This window comes from Nomascus leucogenys, chromosome 14 (assembly GCF_006542625.1).
Source record: "Nomascus leucogenys isolate Asia chromosome 14, Asia_NLE_v1, whole genome shotgun sequence".
NCBI classification, from domain to species: domain Eukaryota; kingdom Metazoa; phylum Chordata; class Mammalia; order Primates; family Hylobatidae; genus Nomascus; species Nomascus leucogenys.
In genome coordinates this window covers 15,024,032-15,041,927 of record NC_044394.1, presented here as the reverse complement: position 1 = coordinate 15,041,927, position 17,896 = coordinate 15,024,032, and the positions used below count along the sequence as shown (strand labels likewise).

The following is a 17,896-nucleotide window of genomic DNA, read 5'->3' as shown; positions in this document are numbered from 1 at the left end:
ACTGGGGGAAACATTTTATATTGTATTAATTTTAACTACTGTCTCCTTCCTGGTATGAACTAGACTTTCTTTCCAAGAAACAGACCCTTGGGCCTATAGCTAAAGCCATGGCCAGTAAAAACTTATTTTTTCCTCCAGTGTAGGCATTCTGATTTGGGATTTAAACTTAGACCTGCTTCTCAAAGAGTTTTTGTTTACTGAGTTATTTCTTGTGGCTTGGTCAAAAACAGCTGAATCTAGTAACTGAGTGACTACCCAAACCACTTCTTTCTATGGAAAATTTACCTCTATGTAGCATAGGGTAAGGTGGTAGGGTACACACCTTTCCCTGATCCAAATCACAAAGGTAACCAAGCTGTGGAAAACACTTTGATATCAAAATAAATCATATCTCACAGTCTGTAGCAGCACTTTGAGTCTTTATTTTAACAAGACTCAGGATTATATGAACATTGCTATGTTATATATATATAACATGACTGCCATGTTATAAATTTTTTATAAAATAAGTTGTTTTCCTCCAGTCTGGATGGGTTTAATATAATCTATACACATTCATATCTAATTCCTTATTTGACCAGTGAGACACATATCAACATAGCTCCTGGGCTTACAGTTGCTTTCTGCCACTCAACCACACACCAAAGCAAAGATTCACACAAAGTGTTAACTTGTATAAGTCATCTAGTCATGAAACACCTCTAAATTCACAAAAGGCAAATTTTTTCTCTTGTAGTATATTAGCATGAGGAGGAAGGGGCAGATTATTGGATTTACGATATTTATAAGAAATTAATTCTAAATGAGATTACTAATAGCAATTAATAAGGTATGATTAACAACACCAACCTGTGTACCAGTGCCATGGAAATGCCCACCGTTTTGTGTAGCATAAAGGCCTCGTATACTTTACTTCCACTAGATTTCTCTTTGATTCTTCCCCCGCCCCCAATACTCTGCTGCCAGCCCATGTCTTACACCTTCTTCCTCTCTAGAATAACATGTTCTCAAGAGACAAGCTTGATCTATCTTGTTTCTAAAAGACATTCCTGCTTTGATACTGGCTTCTTATAGATCCCTCCAAAATATCAATAGGAATATTCTACAGTAGAGGCATTAGAGATTTTATTTTTTAATTTTGCTCTTTAATTTAGTAGTAAACTGGATAATCAGAAATCCACGTGTATATGAGCAGTGTTAGTTGGCAACAGTGGTTCCTTGAGAGCATCCCTATTAGACAAGATCTCAAGTGTTTATTCTGAATTCTTTAATCTTTTTTATAATCCTTCACAGTGCTGTGGTTTCATCATATAATTATAGTGCTACTTAATGTGGAGAGCTAAAATGTTTTATATAACAATTTGTTATATTCCATTTTGATGACATTGGCTGTCTGATACAAGAATACCAGTTATACACCTGCAGAAGTTAATGGCAGAGGCCAGGAGGCTGAATTCAATTGGCCTTTCAATGCCTATGAGCTACAGAATTAGTATCCATCAAAATTTTGTAAAAATACCGTAGGTATTTAGTCTAGTTTCTGTATTTGGCCTGTAGACAGGTGAAAATCAGAGATGGATTGCAGTTCTTAAGTTAGTATGAGTGACTCTCAAGGTTATTTCAATGGCGAGTCATCATATGTATTATATATGTATTATACACACATACATATGTGTTTATATTACATATAATATAACAAATTTTGACTGATTTCTGTAAAATTTATGGCAGAATCTTTATTCTTGGGGTCATTATTTTCTTTTATTTTTAATTTTTCTGAGTACATAGTAAGTGTTTATGGAGTACATAAGATATTTTGATGCAGGCATACAATGCATAATGATCACATGAAGGTAACTGGGGTATACATCACCTCAAGCATTTATCCTTTCCTGTGTTACAGATAATTCAATTACACTCTTTTAGTTATTTTTAAAATGTACAATATATTATTGTTGACTACAGTCACTCTGTTGTGATATCAAATACTAGAACTTTTTCATTCTGTCTAGTTATATTTTTGTTCCCATTAACCATCCCCACTTCTCGCAACCCCCACTACCCTTCCCAGGCCCTGGTATCCATCCTTTTGGTCTCTATGAATTCAATTGTTTTAACTTTTAGCTCCCACAAATAAGTGAAAACATACAACGTTTGCGTTTCTATGCCTGGCTTATTTCACTTAACAATACGACCTCCAGTTTCAGCCATGTTGTTACAAATGACAGAATCCCATTCTTTTTTATGGATAAATAATTATTCATTGTGTATATATACTACATTTTCCTTATTGATTTGTCTGTTGGTGGACACTTAGGTTGCTTCCAAATCTTGGCTATTGTGACTAGTGTTTCAATAAACATGGGAATGCAGATATATTCTCGATATATTGATTTCCTTTCTTTGAGGTATATACATACCAGTGGGTTGCTGGATCATATGGTAGTTCTATTTTTAGTTTTTTTGAGGAAGCTCCAAACTGTTCTCTGTAGTGGTTGTACTAATTTACATTCCCACAAACAGTGTAAAAGGGGTTCCCTTTTTGCCACATTCTTACCATCACTTAGCCACATTCTCACCAACACATTGCTTGTGTTTGGATAAAAGGCATTTTAACTGGAATGAGTTGATATCTCATTGTAGTTTTGATTTGCATTGCTCTGATGATCAGTGATGTTGAGCAGCTTGTCATATACCTCTTTGACATTTGTATGCCTTTTTTGAGAAATATCTTTTCAGATCTTTTGCCCATTTAAAAATCAGATTATTAGACTTTTTCCTATTTAGTTGTTTGAACTTCTGCATGTTCTGATATTAATCGCTTGTCATATGGATAGTTTGCAGATATTATCTCCCATTCTGTGGGTTGTCTCTTCACTTTGTTGATTGTTTCCTTTGCTGTGCAGAAACTTTGTAACTTAATGTGATCCCATTTGTCCATTTTTGCTTTGGTTGCCTACGTTTGTGGGGTATTACTCAAGAAATCTTTGTCTAGTCCAATGTCCTGGAGAGTTTCTTAGGATCATTATTATTAAAAGTTAATTGCATTGTGAGGTCTAGTGAGGCAGAGGCTGAGGTAGAAATAGGCTACATTACTTGATCTTTGAGAGGCTTGGTTTGTTTCTATAATATGGTTAGGAACAGGAACTCTGGATCTGGACTGTCTGGGTCTAAATTTCATTCTGGTACTTACTATGTCAGCTCAGTTTCTTCATCTGAAAAATGGGGACGCTAATTTTATGCGAGTCACTGTGCTGCGCAGCTCCACAGACATTGTATTTTAATGAATATTACACTGGGAATTCTGTAGCCATGGACCTTTTCTACTATCTCAGCAGGTTGTCATGAGGATTATATGAGTAAAGTTGTTAAAAGAGTGTCTGACTAAATGCTCTGTGTTCCTCATTATTTTTGAATAAAAGTGGTTTTAATGACTATTACACCTTAAAAATTAATAGTGCATTCTAGTTCTAATTTTAATGGTATCTAATGATGAAATTTCCCCCCACACTACTCTAGTTACTTGCACTTGTTTTAATAAATACGTTTCCAACATATTAAATGGAGTTCATTAGTCTTAGAATAATATTATATTGCAGTGCTCTACCAAAGCATTGTGGAGCCTGAGGCAAAAGGAAAAAATAATATTATATTGCAGTGCTCTACCAAAGCATTGTGGAGCCTGAGGCAAAAGGAAAAATCAGTAATATTGATTCTATCTTTATTTAAAATTGTAATACCTTGTTCATTGTGGACTTTTTCTTATTAAGTTTTAAAAATATTTCATTGAAATATTTGTCGTGATATGAGATTTAACATCCTCCTTTATATTTTGTTCCAAAGTGAGTATCTCACTTACCTCACCCCTCACCCAAGTTCTGGGCCTGCTGTTTTGGCCTTCATCAGTTACAATGAAAAAAATGGTCCCAATCTACATATGGTTAGTACATCTCTCTTTTATTGACTATAGGAGGCTGTAATCATCAAATCTAACTCTAGACCCCTGAAAACTGATGTGTCAAATGTTATTCATCCTTAAATATTAAACCTCATTCTTTATTCTCCAGTTACAAAGCAACTTAGAAAATCTGAAAGAATTCTTAACATTCAAAACAAAGTTTGTACCTTCTTAAAATATAGTCTGGTAATTTAGTCCTAAGAGTGAAGTGAGCACAAAACAAGCGTGACACTAAATCAGAGTGCATAGGACAGGAAGGAGAAAAACAATTATCCTGACATCAAGAGAGAAAGAGAGTGGGATGAAACCTAAGGGGGATTATTATTATTATTATTATTATTTACCAGTAGTGTTAAGAGAACCACAGCTAGTTAATGAGGCATTTGGTCAATAAAGAGAAAAGGGATAAGGGGTCCTTTTACTTGTATACACAAAAGGCATGATGATGAAATTGAGAAAGTGTGCCCAGAACCAGGGCTGAATAAGTAAATAGGAACTCAGCTAATACCCCGTGGGGTGGGGAGCATGCACTAGAATTGCATCTGTGATTTTGGAATCAAGCTAGATAAAAGCTGAGTTGGATCCCTGCTCAGTCACCTAGTCACTGTATAATTTGGACAAAATACTTAAATTCTCTGAGCTTCAGTATGGAGATAAAAATGTCTACTTCATAAGACTGTCGTGAGAAATAGAATTTTGGGCCGGGCGCGGTGGCTCACGCTTGTAATCCCAGCACTTTGGGAGGCCGAGGCGGGCGGATCACGAGGTCAGGAGATCGAGACCACGGTGAAACCCCGTCTCTACTAAAAAAAAAAATACAAAAAATTAGCCGGGCGTGGTGGCGGGCGCCTGTAGTCCCAGCTACTCGGAGAGGCTGAGGCAGGAGAATGGCGTGAACCCGGGAGGTGGAGCTTGCAGTGAGCCGAGATCGCGCCACTGCACTCCAGCCTGGGTGAAAGAGCAAGACTCCGTCTCAAAAAAAACAAAAAAAACAAAGAAATAGAATTTTGTTGTTCAACAAGCATGGGACACAGAGAAGGTGCTTGATGGTTGCTGTTGGGTGCTATAATGATTCACATTAACATTATGGCTGGGCGCGGTGGCTCACACTTTGGGAGGCTGAGGCGGGTGGATCACCTGAGGTCAGGAATTTGAGACAGCCTGGCCAACATAGCGAAACCCTGTATCCATTAAAAATACAAAAAAAAAAAATTAGCTGGGCGTGGTGGCGGGCGCCTGTAGTCGCAGCTACTTGGGAGGCTGAGGCATGAGAATCTCTTGAACCCAGGCGGCGGAGGTTGCAGTGAGCTGAGATTGTGCCACTGCACTCCAGCCTGGGTGCAGAATCAGACTCCATCTCAATTAAAAAAAAAAATTATACCAGGCAACGTAGAAGCTAATCAAAGCCAATTAGGGGCAAAGTGGATGTAGCTGGCCAACCCTAATGAACTATCTACTGGGGGCTTGTTCAACACAGAACTGGAATAGAAGACAGCCAAGTGGCTAGGCCTAAAGTGGGGAACGTGTGTTTATGTAGCCACCAAGAGGTGGCCAACCTAGTGTTGGGCCAGCATCGCTGTGCTAATGAGCACAGCCCTCCCCATTTCTGAATACAGCAGGAAAATGATACTAAAGAATATCTACTGGTGTCCCAAGAATGCAGGAGTCTTCAATAAGCCAGTATTGACAGAAACTACATCTAGGAGAGGAGAAGTCAAGAACAAGCCTGACTCAGGACATTGCTCTTCCAGACAGGGAGAAGGGCTGGGACATGGTCTGGCCAAGTGCAGAGTATTGAAGAGAGGAGTTGATGACAGTTATACTTGGGAGGAGATGACTGCAAATGGCTTTTATTCCACACAGTTTGGAGAGTCATGTAGTAATGACAAGTAGGCTGGTACTATTCACTTTAATTGCTGAAAGATACATTCTCATCTTTATTTTCTCGAACTAGTGTTTAATTTAAAAAAATCTTTTCCAATTTTTTCTTTCTCATCCTATTGTACTACTGAGTAAAACTTTATATATATATATATATATATATATATATATATATATATATGTGCATTTAGGACTTTTCAGAACTCAGAAGACGTGTCAGGATATTTTTTGGTTCCCAGTCAGAATAAATAAATCTGGTAACCAATGCTTATACAATGTCTATGTATCTGGCCAAATCATTTAAAAAACATAGCCATCTGGATACTTGGTCTAGGATGCTCAGTCACTGCTATGGTCATTTAAAAATATTCAATGATTGCTTTTTTTATTGAAGTGAATAAACCGATTATATCTTTGGTAATTTATTAACACATCTTCATAAGGAAAAGACGTGCGAAACCACATGAGACTATTTTCTTTCTTTTCTTTTTTTTTTTTTTAGGAGCTAGTTGAATTTTCTCAGCAATCCAAAAATGTATGCATACTGTCATCCACCAAAACAAGAAGGTCCCATTCCTGCTTCTCTCCTAAAGTTATGATGCATTTTCCCCTTCCATTCTTGAGCTACCTGAGCTGCCTGGATCTAGCATTCATTTAATCTTGGACACCAAAGTCAGTTTTCTTTGGATTGTGTGAGAATTTGTGCTTTGCATTTTTTATTTTACTGAATTTTTGTTGGCAAAAACTCTGCACCTGCCCAGGAGCTGATTGAGCTTCCGTAGAGCCAATATGTTTCTCAGTTCTCCAATTTAAATGCTGCCAAAAATTTTCTAACATGTGCCATGAGAAATTCAGTAGCACATAAAACCCCATTCATTAAATAAACAGTTAACTAAGCAACCCCTGGCAAAAGGCACAACCCATCTGACATCTGAATCATGTGGGACTTTCCAAAGAAATAATTAAAGAATAGATTAAAAAGGAATACCCTACTGCTAGCAGTTATAATTGAAAAATAACAGTTCTCAACCTGAGGTCTCTATAATTTTTCGGGCCCTTTTAGTTAGAATTGAACAACAGTTACATGTGTTCAATATTTTAGCAAACCTAGAAAAGGCCATATACTTATCCCATCCAGTATAAGCTAAATAAAACAACTATTTGCATCTAGCTATACTTCCATCAATTTAATATCATTATACAGACTGTCTCATTCTGTCATTTATATGCCTTTAATAAATTTAAAATAAAAAATATTACTTTAAAAATACTATTTGTTTAGCAGATAAAGTCAAAATGTAGAGTTCCAGAGAGATAAGAGATAAAATTACGTAATTTGGGAAGTCTGTATGTCAACATCAAGATTCGAGTGTGATTGCTTTACAGAATGCTTCTTTGCTTTCAATAGTAGTCACTTACTAATTTAAATAATGAACACTCCTCTCTTACCCATTTAAGATCTTAACCCTTAAGACCTTATACAGTTAAGAGCATAATAGCAACAGTAATGACTGCCCTTTATTTAGGTACCCAGGAAGAAGTACTTATGTGCTTAAATAACATTGCAAAATAAGTTTTCATAATCTCATTTGATAAAGAGGGAAATTATTTCAGTAAGAATAAGCAACTTGGCCAAGGCAGTACAAGTAGTTAAGCAGCAATGCAGGAATGTAAACCTGGGACTGTTTGAATATATGTAAATATAAATCTTGTAACACATTGTTTTTATCAAATTATATTAAAATTACCAAACAGACTTATACAACTTCTCAGGAACAAGTCTACTTGGAAAAATGTTCTCATTGCAGGTGCTAAAAACATCAGCATTGGCTGTCTTAAATGCCACCTTTTCCTGTTTCCTTTGCAGGCTCTTAGGTGGATGTGTGGTTGAGCAGTAAAGGCAGGCAGCCAGGGAAAGAAGGGGGATTCATGCAATTTGGATAATCCACCAACTAGATAACCAGCTCTTGAAACATCAGATTAAAGAAGCATAGAAGTCCTACGGTTTTTTATTGCTTTAGGAAAATTAACCATCATAAAAACAATACATACAAAGAAAACCAATAAATTAAACAGTGCATTTCAGGCTCTGGAGGCAAACATTCAGATTCCATCTTGTCCACTACTGACTGACTCTGAACAATAGCGGTGTGACCTCAGGCAAGTACCCTCACCTCTCGAAGAGAGCCACCATTAAAGTGGAGTCTGAGGTCGCTCCACTTTCTTCTTCACTGAGAATAATTCATCTCATTCACCAGATAACTCCAATATACTGGTCACCTACTCCTGGTATTTTATTACAAGGAACTCTACCAGGGCCTGTGATTATTGGAATAGAATTAGTGCACTTACAACTACATTCACTGTTGTTGTTGTTTTCTTTCTGATTTAATCTATCTCTATAGTTGTATATCTATCCTCCAACTAATAAATTATTGTTCTTGCATGAGGCCAGATTCTCTGATATGATAAAATCAAAATCATTTATGCATTATTACTTTGCAAATAATTATAATAATAGGAATGTAATTCTAAGCAAGATACAATTTCCTTGGGGTATTCTAAAGTCCCCTTAAGTAAATTTGACTGTATAACTTGCTGTGTTTCCGAAAGCTAGATCAAGGCAACTTGTGATATATATTTATTTTGTCAATACAGAAAACAAAAAAGTATATAAGCTATGGTCATTTAAAAATATTCAGTGATTGCTTTTTTTATTGAAGTGAATAAACTGATTATATCTTTTGTTAATTTATTAACATCTTCATAAGGAAAAAATGTGCAAAATTACATGAGATGTTTATAATGTTTATAACATATAAACATTATAAGCTAATTAATGTTAATGGGTTGGTTTATGGGAAGGAGCCTAACACACATTAGAATATATTATAAAGCTGTGACAATTAGGTGAAATGGAACTAGATCAAGAAAAAATAAACATCAGTAAAACAGAACAGCATGCTCCGCCATAGAATCTCATATATGTAATAATTTAATATGTAGTAGGCCTTGCAAGTCAGAAAAATAATTATTTAAAAATTGTGTTCCCCTGAGTGTTGAAGTAAGAAAAAAAAAAAAGGACAAAAAAATGTGCTGGTTCAAATAACTTAACTATTTGTGGAGCAAGTCAATTTGGATTTACACCTTAAACAGAAGACAACATATTTTCAGTGGATTAAAAATAATACATATATCATACACACACATGTAAATATAATCAAGTAATAAATATTTTACATGAAATTGTATGGTTATCCAGTCTCTCCTGGAGAAATTTTTTCAAAGCTTAAAATTGATGAGCATGATCAAAAAGTAATAATATATTAAAATATTGAACATTGCAAATCAATGAGGAAAGCACAGACTATACAGGAAATCATCTATATATCTATTATATATCTATCTATCATATATTTGTCTAATCTATCTATAATACATGCACATACATCTACTAAATGGTATATTATATACTTATACTAATGTCTGCCTCCTTAGAAAAATGTAAAATTAAGTGGTGGAGGAAACTTCACTGAGCTTATGAGGCTGGAGACACAAAAGAAGATGCATTGATTAATCTAGACCCATCATTTAGTGTCACTATTTTGTTATTATCAGTTCAAAGATATTTTCTTGGTACATGGGAGATAGTTTCCGCTAATAAAATAATAATAATAGTGGCTACTTTCCCCCCATTGAAACTAGCAGGAGATTGAAAAGTTTTTTGGATAAAGCAGACATGCATTGCCTTTCTTAGCAGTATCTGCTGGCTTGGAGTAGAAACTCTTAACCCCAAGTTACGGTGAGATAATTTTCAGCAAGATCATGAAAGACTGACGTGGAAAGTATCTTCATCACTTCCTTTTAAAATAGCAGTGAACATTGCAAGTTCATTGATTCTAGTTAACTTGTTCAGTGTCTTTCTAAATGCTATCACTGGGGGAAATTACTGCAATTTTTACCCCCTCAGGACTTTTATTTCTGTATGTGAACATCAACTTATTATGAAGCTAACGTAGTTTTAAAGTTGGAGTCACCTTTAAATAAGCTCCAGTTCCTTTTCTGTCACGTTGCTAAAAAGCGGGGTGCTCTTCATTTGTAATTGCTTAAGAGCATTTCATAACCCTGGACCTATGGCAGAGTTCGTTCATTGTTCTTTTTTCTTTTTTAACACAAAATTGAAAGAACACCGAACACTGAAGTCCCCAATACATTATTTTGATCAGAGATTGATGCCAACTTGGATAGCCTCCTAGCCTTTTAAGCCTCAGTTTTTTCATCTGAAAATAAGACGATGAAGTTTGCAGTTTGTATTTCAAAAAGATCTTCGGCTGAAACTTCACATTACTGACATTTGTGGTTCATTTTTCCGTTTATTTCCAAAAGGCATTACTGAATCACTAATGTGAGAAAAATAGACATAACTATTTAATGAAACTCAGGTTATTCTTTTACACACTCATATGCACTGAAAGCTTCATAAATAGAGCTGCTAACCCAAGGGCAACTCAGTCTTTCAACTCCCATGAGTAACTTTTACATATTGCACCTAATGTTGTCTCAGTAACTTTAAGCAGTTCACTGAATGCTGGAATGAAGGAAGGACAAAGCAGGAGGGGTTTTCTTTTCCTTTTTCTTCCCCTGATTAATGGGATATATTTGGTTGTATTTAATTGAGACTAAGCAAAAATATTTTTCTCTTTGTTGCGTAAACAAAATATTGTTTTTTCCCTCTCCAATTTTTAACTATTTTTTTTGTTTTAAATAAAATGTCATATGCCTTTGTGGATAAATCATATTACTGTAGTTTGATTTGCATTTTATAACAGGTTTTAGTATTTGGGTTTGGAGAAGATAACATATTTCATTGAAAATATTATCTGTACATGGTCTCTGAATCAGATTAGATCAGGGGAAAAAAAGATCAACTTGGTGCCTTCCCAAAACACTCTGATTTTTCAAAATTATTTACGTATGTCTCTTTAAAATTAAATTTCCTTACTGCTAAGAATTGCTTTTAAAGATGCATTACTTTGGGAGGCCGAAGCAGGTGGATCACTTGAGGTCAGGAGTTCGAGACTAGCCTGGCCAACATGGTGAAACCCCGTTTCTACTAAAAATCCAAAATTAACCAGGCGTGGTAGCACATGCCTGTAGTCCCAGCTACTCGGGAGGCTGAGGCAGGAGAATTGCTTGTACCTGGGCAGCAGAGGTTGCACGATTACACCATTGCACTCCAGCCTGGGTGACAGAGTGAGACACCTTCTCAACAAATAAATAAATAAATAAACATGCATCGGACTACTTTGTACAGGGCTTGCTCATTTTCTACACTGTCTTCCCTATCCACTAACCCTCCCGCAGCCACTCCACAGTTGTATGTACTGTACTGGATGCCCACCTGTCTCCTGTGGACATATCACACTACACATGAAAATTTCTGTGTAGTGACATTCCCAGAAAAGCTAAAATCCTATTAGTCTCTTGGTCAGTTAAGCTCAACAGTGTTTGACATTTTTGCTAGAATCATATCCTATGCTAGACCTTCAGTGTAAGAAAGTGAATAGCATAAGAAACTTGATTTTGGGTGGAAGATTAAACAATAATGGGTGCAAAGATTTTAAAAAGTGACCACCTTGCCTCTATTCTGCTTTTAAGATTGTCTCCTTGTAGTGGCAGGAACATGAAGGGAAATGTCTAATTTTCTCCTTTTATTGAATCATAAAATAATAATTTTTGGAGGCTACAGGTTTTTTTGTGGAGAGCACCAACTTTATAAGTGCTAAAATTTGCTTTTGAGCCAAAACATTTTTGATACAAAATGAGTAGGACCATCTTTGTGCTTAAACCAAATTTCTAATTTTTTGAAATTATCAAATATTGTTAATGTATTTATATTTTGTTATGTCTCTGGCATACATAGGTATGTATTATCTACTTATCTATGTATCTGTTGAGAGATATACCATATATTCTAACATATGTGCATATTTATATGGACATCAATGACATTAAATTTGACATATAGTGTATCTGGGTAATGTTTAAACTCTGGGTGTGTGTGTAGGTGTGTGTCTGTGTATATGTGTTGATCACATATAGTTTACCTGTTATATATTTACCACTAGCAAATATTTAAGATAAATTAAACTAGCGTATTAAATTAGTTTATTTTCAGTGTAACATGTTCTATGGAACTATGCATATGCACACGGGAGTGACTAAAATTGCATTTGATTGATCCTACCATAGTATGTGTCTAAAAAGTGCATATCTGATCGAATTGGAAGTGTCAGAATTGAAACATAATTTCAAAATAATAAATAAGTTAATGTTGGGGATGAAAGTTCTAATATGCTGCATTTGCTTTTCTGAGCTCCTTCTTACCCAGATCATGGCAAAGCAAATGCAATTTATCTGCTACTTACTGGATGGCGCTTGTACTTTTCACTTGCTGGCTAGTTCCTGGTTGTATTCTGACACAGTGCACTGATATAAAGAGATGGTGCCTAGAAAGGTCACAGCTAGGTGAAAATGATAATTAAATTCCGGTACTTGAAATAAATATTTTCACTTGATATTTATTTATTTATTTATTTATTTATTTATTTATTTATTTATTTATTTATTTATTTTTTGAGACGGAGTCTCACTCTGTCACTTAGGCTGCAGTGCAGTGGCGCGATCTCGGCTTACTACAAGCTCTGCCTCCCGGGTTCACGCCATTCTCCTGCCTCAGCCTCCCGAGTAGCTGGGACTGCAGGCGCCTGCCACCACGCCTGGCTAATTTTCTGTATTTTTAGTAGCCATAGGGTTTCACCACGTTAGCCAGGATGGTCTCTATCTGGATCTCGTGACCTCGTGATCCGCCTGCCTTGGCCTCCCAAAGTTCTGGGATTACAGGCGTCAGCCACCGCGCTTGGCCTTCACTTGGTCTTAATAGAATAAAAGCATTAACTGCATTTTAAACAAATAAACAAAAATAAGCATTAAAGCAACAGTCCCTTTAAATAATTCTTAAACCGCACAGACTTTTAAGATAACATTTGTTACATTCTAAATGAGATACCTGTTGAAAAACTACAATATCATCTTGGAAACAGAAATAGGCCCTCTGCTATAACTGGACTTGAAGGGACATTTTAATCAGTAGATACACAATAAATTCCTCTACTTACTTGTGACATTTGATTCACTTAGAGATATTTTAATGACAACAAATGAAGGAAAAATACTGGTATTTAGAACGCACATGTAACTCATTGAAAGGTTATCATTTTGCCTGATGACAAACAGCTGTTTGACTGTGAATCTACTTAGCAACTGCTATCAAAAACGAAGATAAATTTCCTGCTGAAACAAAGATAAAGAGATAAAGTTTGAGGTTAACGTCATTAGATATTCAAACAGGATTAAACATGATCATGAAGAAAGACATGCAATCACTCTGTGCCTCCAGATATTTATTGATAACAGAATAATGTTACCTATTTTCTAGGTAACATTATGGTAATAGGAAGTAATGATACCTATTTTCTAGGATGCATATGGGAATTAAACACATTAATATATGTAAAACTCTTGTAAGAGGGCCTGCCAGAAAGTGAACTGGTATATCTTAACTGATCCTTGTGGTGGCTTTGGTGATAGTGGTAGCTGCTGTTGTTAGATACTACAGAAACCCTTCCATGGGTGAAAATACAACTCCTAGGTTAGCTAGCCTGCTATGTATATTTTCTAGTTAAGGAACTTTATAGAGAAAGCCTGATGTGTACATCCAACTGCAATGTAAATATCAGCATGAAAAAGGAAGCCCCAATCTGCTGAATACCTTTGAAGCTGCTGATCTCAGCACTATTTAATTCCCTTAAATATGTGGCCAGTCAATTACTGTCTACCTTCTTAGCTGTTACCTTTGTTAGGACAATTCAATGTAAGAATAAGAATGTTATTTATAATAATATTAATAAAAGCAATGAGTATTTACTTGATCACTTACTCCATGCTAGGACCCATTATTAGCACTTTAACTAAAATATAATTTATTATTTACAGTAACCTTAATGTGGTAGATATCATTGTCCTTTACGAACAAAACACTGAGACTTGGCAAGGTTGAGGAACTTGCACAAGATCACAGGTTTGAAAATGAGTTAGCTGGAATTCTCTCTGAAATCAGACTTGAGAACCAAATTCTTAGGCCTCACTCTTTATTATCTGCAAGTATGAAAGAAAAAACCAAGATAGATTAAAATATGAGTCATTCATGTTCTCTCAGGGAGGGTCATAACAAAGTCTAAATATCTAAACAACACTAACTTCGGTGCTTATTTCACCATCCTGCATACTACCATAGTTAAATAATGAAAAGTCTTCATCATGCATGTTAATGAAGTTAAGACCCCCACTGTAATTTCCAAGCTGAAGCATATATTTATTTAAAAAAGTCATTATCTGAGTGGCAAATATTTTCACACTGAATTTCACATACTCCCGCTCTGTTGAAAGAGCCTTATCTATCAACTACCAGTGCTTCAGCACCATCTGTACAAAACTTAGATAGATATAATCCTTGTGGCGTGTCTGTGTACCTGAAGATGCAATGAACATTCTCTTTACTAATGGATTAGTGTTTCAGTATATCTGAAAGTAGAGAACAATATCCTGGCATCAAAAATAGCAACAGGAGAAAGCCAGAAAGGGGGCAGGAACAATCGAGCATCTTTTATGTCTGTCCCAAATCACACAGATTAAGGGTAAAAAATCTCAAGAATTTATAGATATGGCATGCCTTTATAGATGTCAGTTTCCAAAATTAAGAAACTGAGACAGAGAGAGGTTAGCGACTTGGATTAGTAATAGCTTTGAGATCGAACCAAGTTAATATGCAGACTATTAAGCTCCTATTCTTTAAGTTATTTATTTTCTCTGCATTGCTGTCATGTTTTCAGGATTATCATTAAGATCAAAGATAATACTCAGTGATTGTTTTCCTCAAAGGTAAACCCTAGGAATGTGAAAATGCAAGCATATTACTCCCTATTCTTGCATATTAACGTGAGAGGGACACTAAAAATTCTAACAAATGTTTGAGGAAATGGGAAAGAAGCCCATGAAGCAAGGAAGTAAAATTCAACATTTTGAATCAGTCTTCAAAAAAAAAATCAATGTCCCCAAAGAAACCTTGGTTCTATAAACAGATCCAAATGAGTGTGCACAAATATCATCAATTGTTATGATGATAAAGTATATAGAAATTTGTTCAAAAGTGAAACATGTAAATTACAGCTTTTGACATAAGAATTAAAAATATATGAATAATTATAAGGTGTTCCCATGATTGAGTGCCACATTGTTTCAGAAAGAAGAAAAAATAGCTTACACATGAATTTTTAGAAGAGTTAGAATACTTACTAGCTACTCATTATTCTAATTGAACTAGATTCAGTTCATTTTAAGAGCAGGTCTAACTTTAGAAAAGTAGGGTAGTTATAAAATCTGGGTCAGATGAAATAGTAGCATAAATCTGAGAGCCATAAGCCTACCAATGCAAAATTGCTTTTCTGTTTTCTGGAGTAGCCTTTCAAAGAGTACAAAATGGGAAGAAAAAAATACACAGTGTGCTTCTTCTCAAGATAGTTCTTGTAGGAAAGAGTTCTTGTATCTGGAGATAGTTCTTTCCTACAAGAGCAATATTGAGGAGAAGCACAGTGTATATTTTTGTGTATAAACCTCTGGAGAGTTTTAACTCAGGCATTCTTCATTCTAAAAGGAATTTATACCTCACAAAATGTGTGTGAAGATGAAATTTCCCAATGCATGGGCCAACTTGTCAATTATGAACTGGATATGCGCATAAGTTTATGCTTTTTCCTAGAGAAATAGGGCAAAATAGTAATTAGTTTATGAGATTGGTCCGCAATACCATATTCTGCTGTATTTTAATTATAGGTCTAAATATTATTTACAAAAGCCTATAATCTAGAAACTAGGTTTAAAAAGGTGAAGGAAGAATTTTTTCAACTATAAACAAATATTTATTGAGCATCTACTCTGTGCCAGCCACTGATCTTGGTGCTGCACTGTGGTGAGCAAGGTTCTTGCCAGTATAAAGCATATAAAGCATTGATTCTGGTGGAGATACTTTTTTTTTTTTATGAGAGATGCATGGCTAACCTTAATAAATTTTACCCAGGGAATTATCCCTGCTTCTAATTTTTTACATCTTCCTGAACCTTTTCATCACCAAGACACCTGATTCAGTTATAAGATTATGTCTCATTGAAATCCTTGCCCAGACTTAGACTGCCCCTCATTCTTCAACTTTATGGTGGCTGATGTCAGATTCAAGAGACAATATACCAGGGCTAAAACCCACTTGTTCATGTCAGAAACACTCAATTCTATTACAGTGGTTCTATTATAAGAATGAGTGTTGGCATTGATCAACAGAAGCATCATTTGGGTCTGAAAATACTTATTCTTGATCAATATCTATGTCAAAAGAATGCCCACATACTAGAATATAAATCAATAGGAAAAAGGAAAAATAATATAGGTTTGAGTAGCATGAAAGTCATAGTGAGAAGCGATAAAACTTGGAAAATCATCCTTGAAAAGCATTTTCCCTGCCTCTAAAGATCTCCAAAGAAAGGCAATCCTAAATAAATTTTTCTAAGACTTAATAGATCTTTCTCTTTTCAAAAAAGTATTCTTAAGAATTAATTTAATTCCTTTTTGTTATTGCTCAAGTTCATTTTCTCTTCTTTTGTTGTCAATAGATGCTTGTTAAACCATTGTACATATTTGTTCAAAGAATGAGGGATATCATATTCTTTATTATAATCCTTCTTCAAGTTAAAGGTAAACTGAAACACCAGGCCCAGCATTGGAAAGATGTGACTTATTTAGTTGGCACAAATCATGTATAAAAACCAATTATATGTGTGGGCTTTATTTCTAAATGCTTTCTTATGGATAAATTTAGAACTAAAATCTATGTCCGTTAGATGATAAAGCACTGATTTTTATTATCGTGTATTTTACGTAGTTATTATTTATTGAAATCTTACAATGTGCTTGGCATTGGAATGAATGCCTTTATGTAGCTTTTCACATTTATATGTATTTTCTTATTTAATTATTATAACCATTATGTGAAGTACTATTTTCTTTTAAGGAGTGAAACAGGCTTATAGAGGTTTCCCAGTTCAGTAATGCTGGAGCCAGAATTTGAACTCAGGAAGTCCAATACCAGAGCATGTACTCTTAATTACTCTGAAAAATAAAGAGTATCCATTAACAAATCCTATCAGGAAACTCATCAGCCATCTGTTGGTTCGGTTGGCCATGGGTTTGGAATAACTGCTGCGTTGACTTGGTTGACTTCATAGTGCTAATCAGATACAGGCTGTCTTATTTTTCCTGTTATATATATTATGTAAAACACCCGTGCCATTCCTAAAAATGAAAAACAAAACATACGTGTGTGTATACATATACATATATATGTATATTTTTACATGTGGATAAATAAATCTAGAGTCTAGCAATGTTGGGAGCTTTGAAATCTATAGAGTGCCTTCTTAAAAGAACCTAGATAGTTACGTGGACCTAGATAACTAATTCACCCTTAAGTCAGTATGGTCTATGTATTTTAGAAATATGATTATCCACTGTATGCATTTTGTAGAGAAAAGATGTCCTTCTCTCTTTATCTTTATGTCAAAATACCTTTGAATTTGTTAGCGTGATGGGATAGCAAAAGTATGGTACCGTGAACCCTGTCAGTGAATTTATCGAATGTGTTAATTGGAATCCAAAAAGCCTTAGGATCATCAATAAGCACTCAGAAGTGCCTAGCCTCTTTCACTGAAGTGCTTTGGAAAATGAGAGTACAAGACAACCCTTGCTCATCATTTGTGTAAATTAAAAGTGAAATGGATCACCAGTAACACAGGTTGAATAAATTGAGGGGAAGCACCATATTCTACATGTGGCAGTGCCACGTTATTTAACAGTATTCAAAGGTATTGATGCAGGTCAGGGATCTTCTGT

General features: G+C 35.2%; 1 protein-coding gene across 30 annotated transcripts in view; it reads left to right on the top strand.

Annotated features, from left to right (window-relative positions):
* Positions 1–17,896, top strand: part of NRXN1 (neurexin 1) — a 1,138,820-nt gene that overhangs the window by 470,171 nt on the left and 650,753 nt on the right. The window lies entirely within an intron of this gene.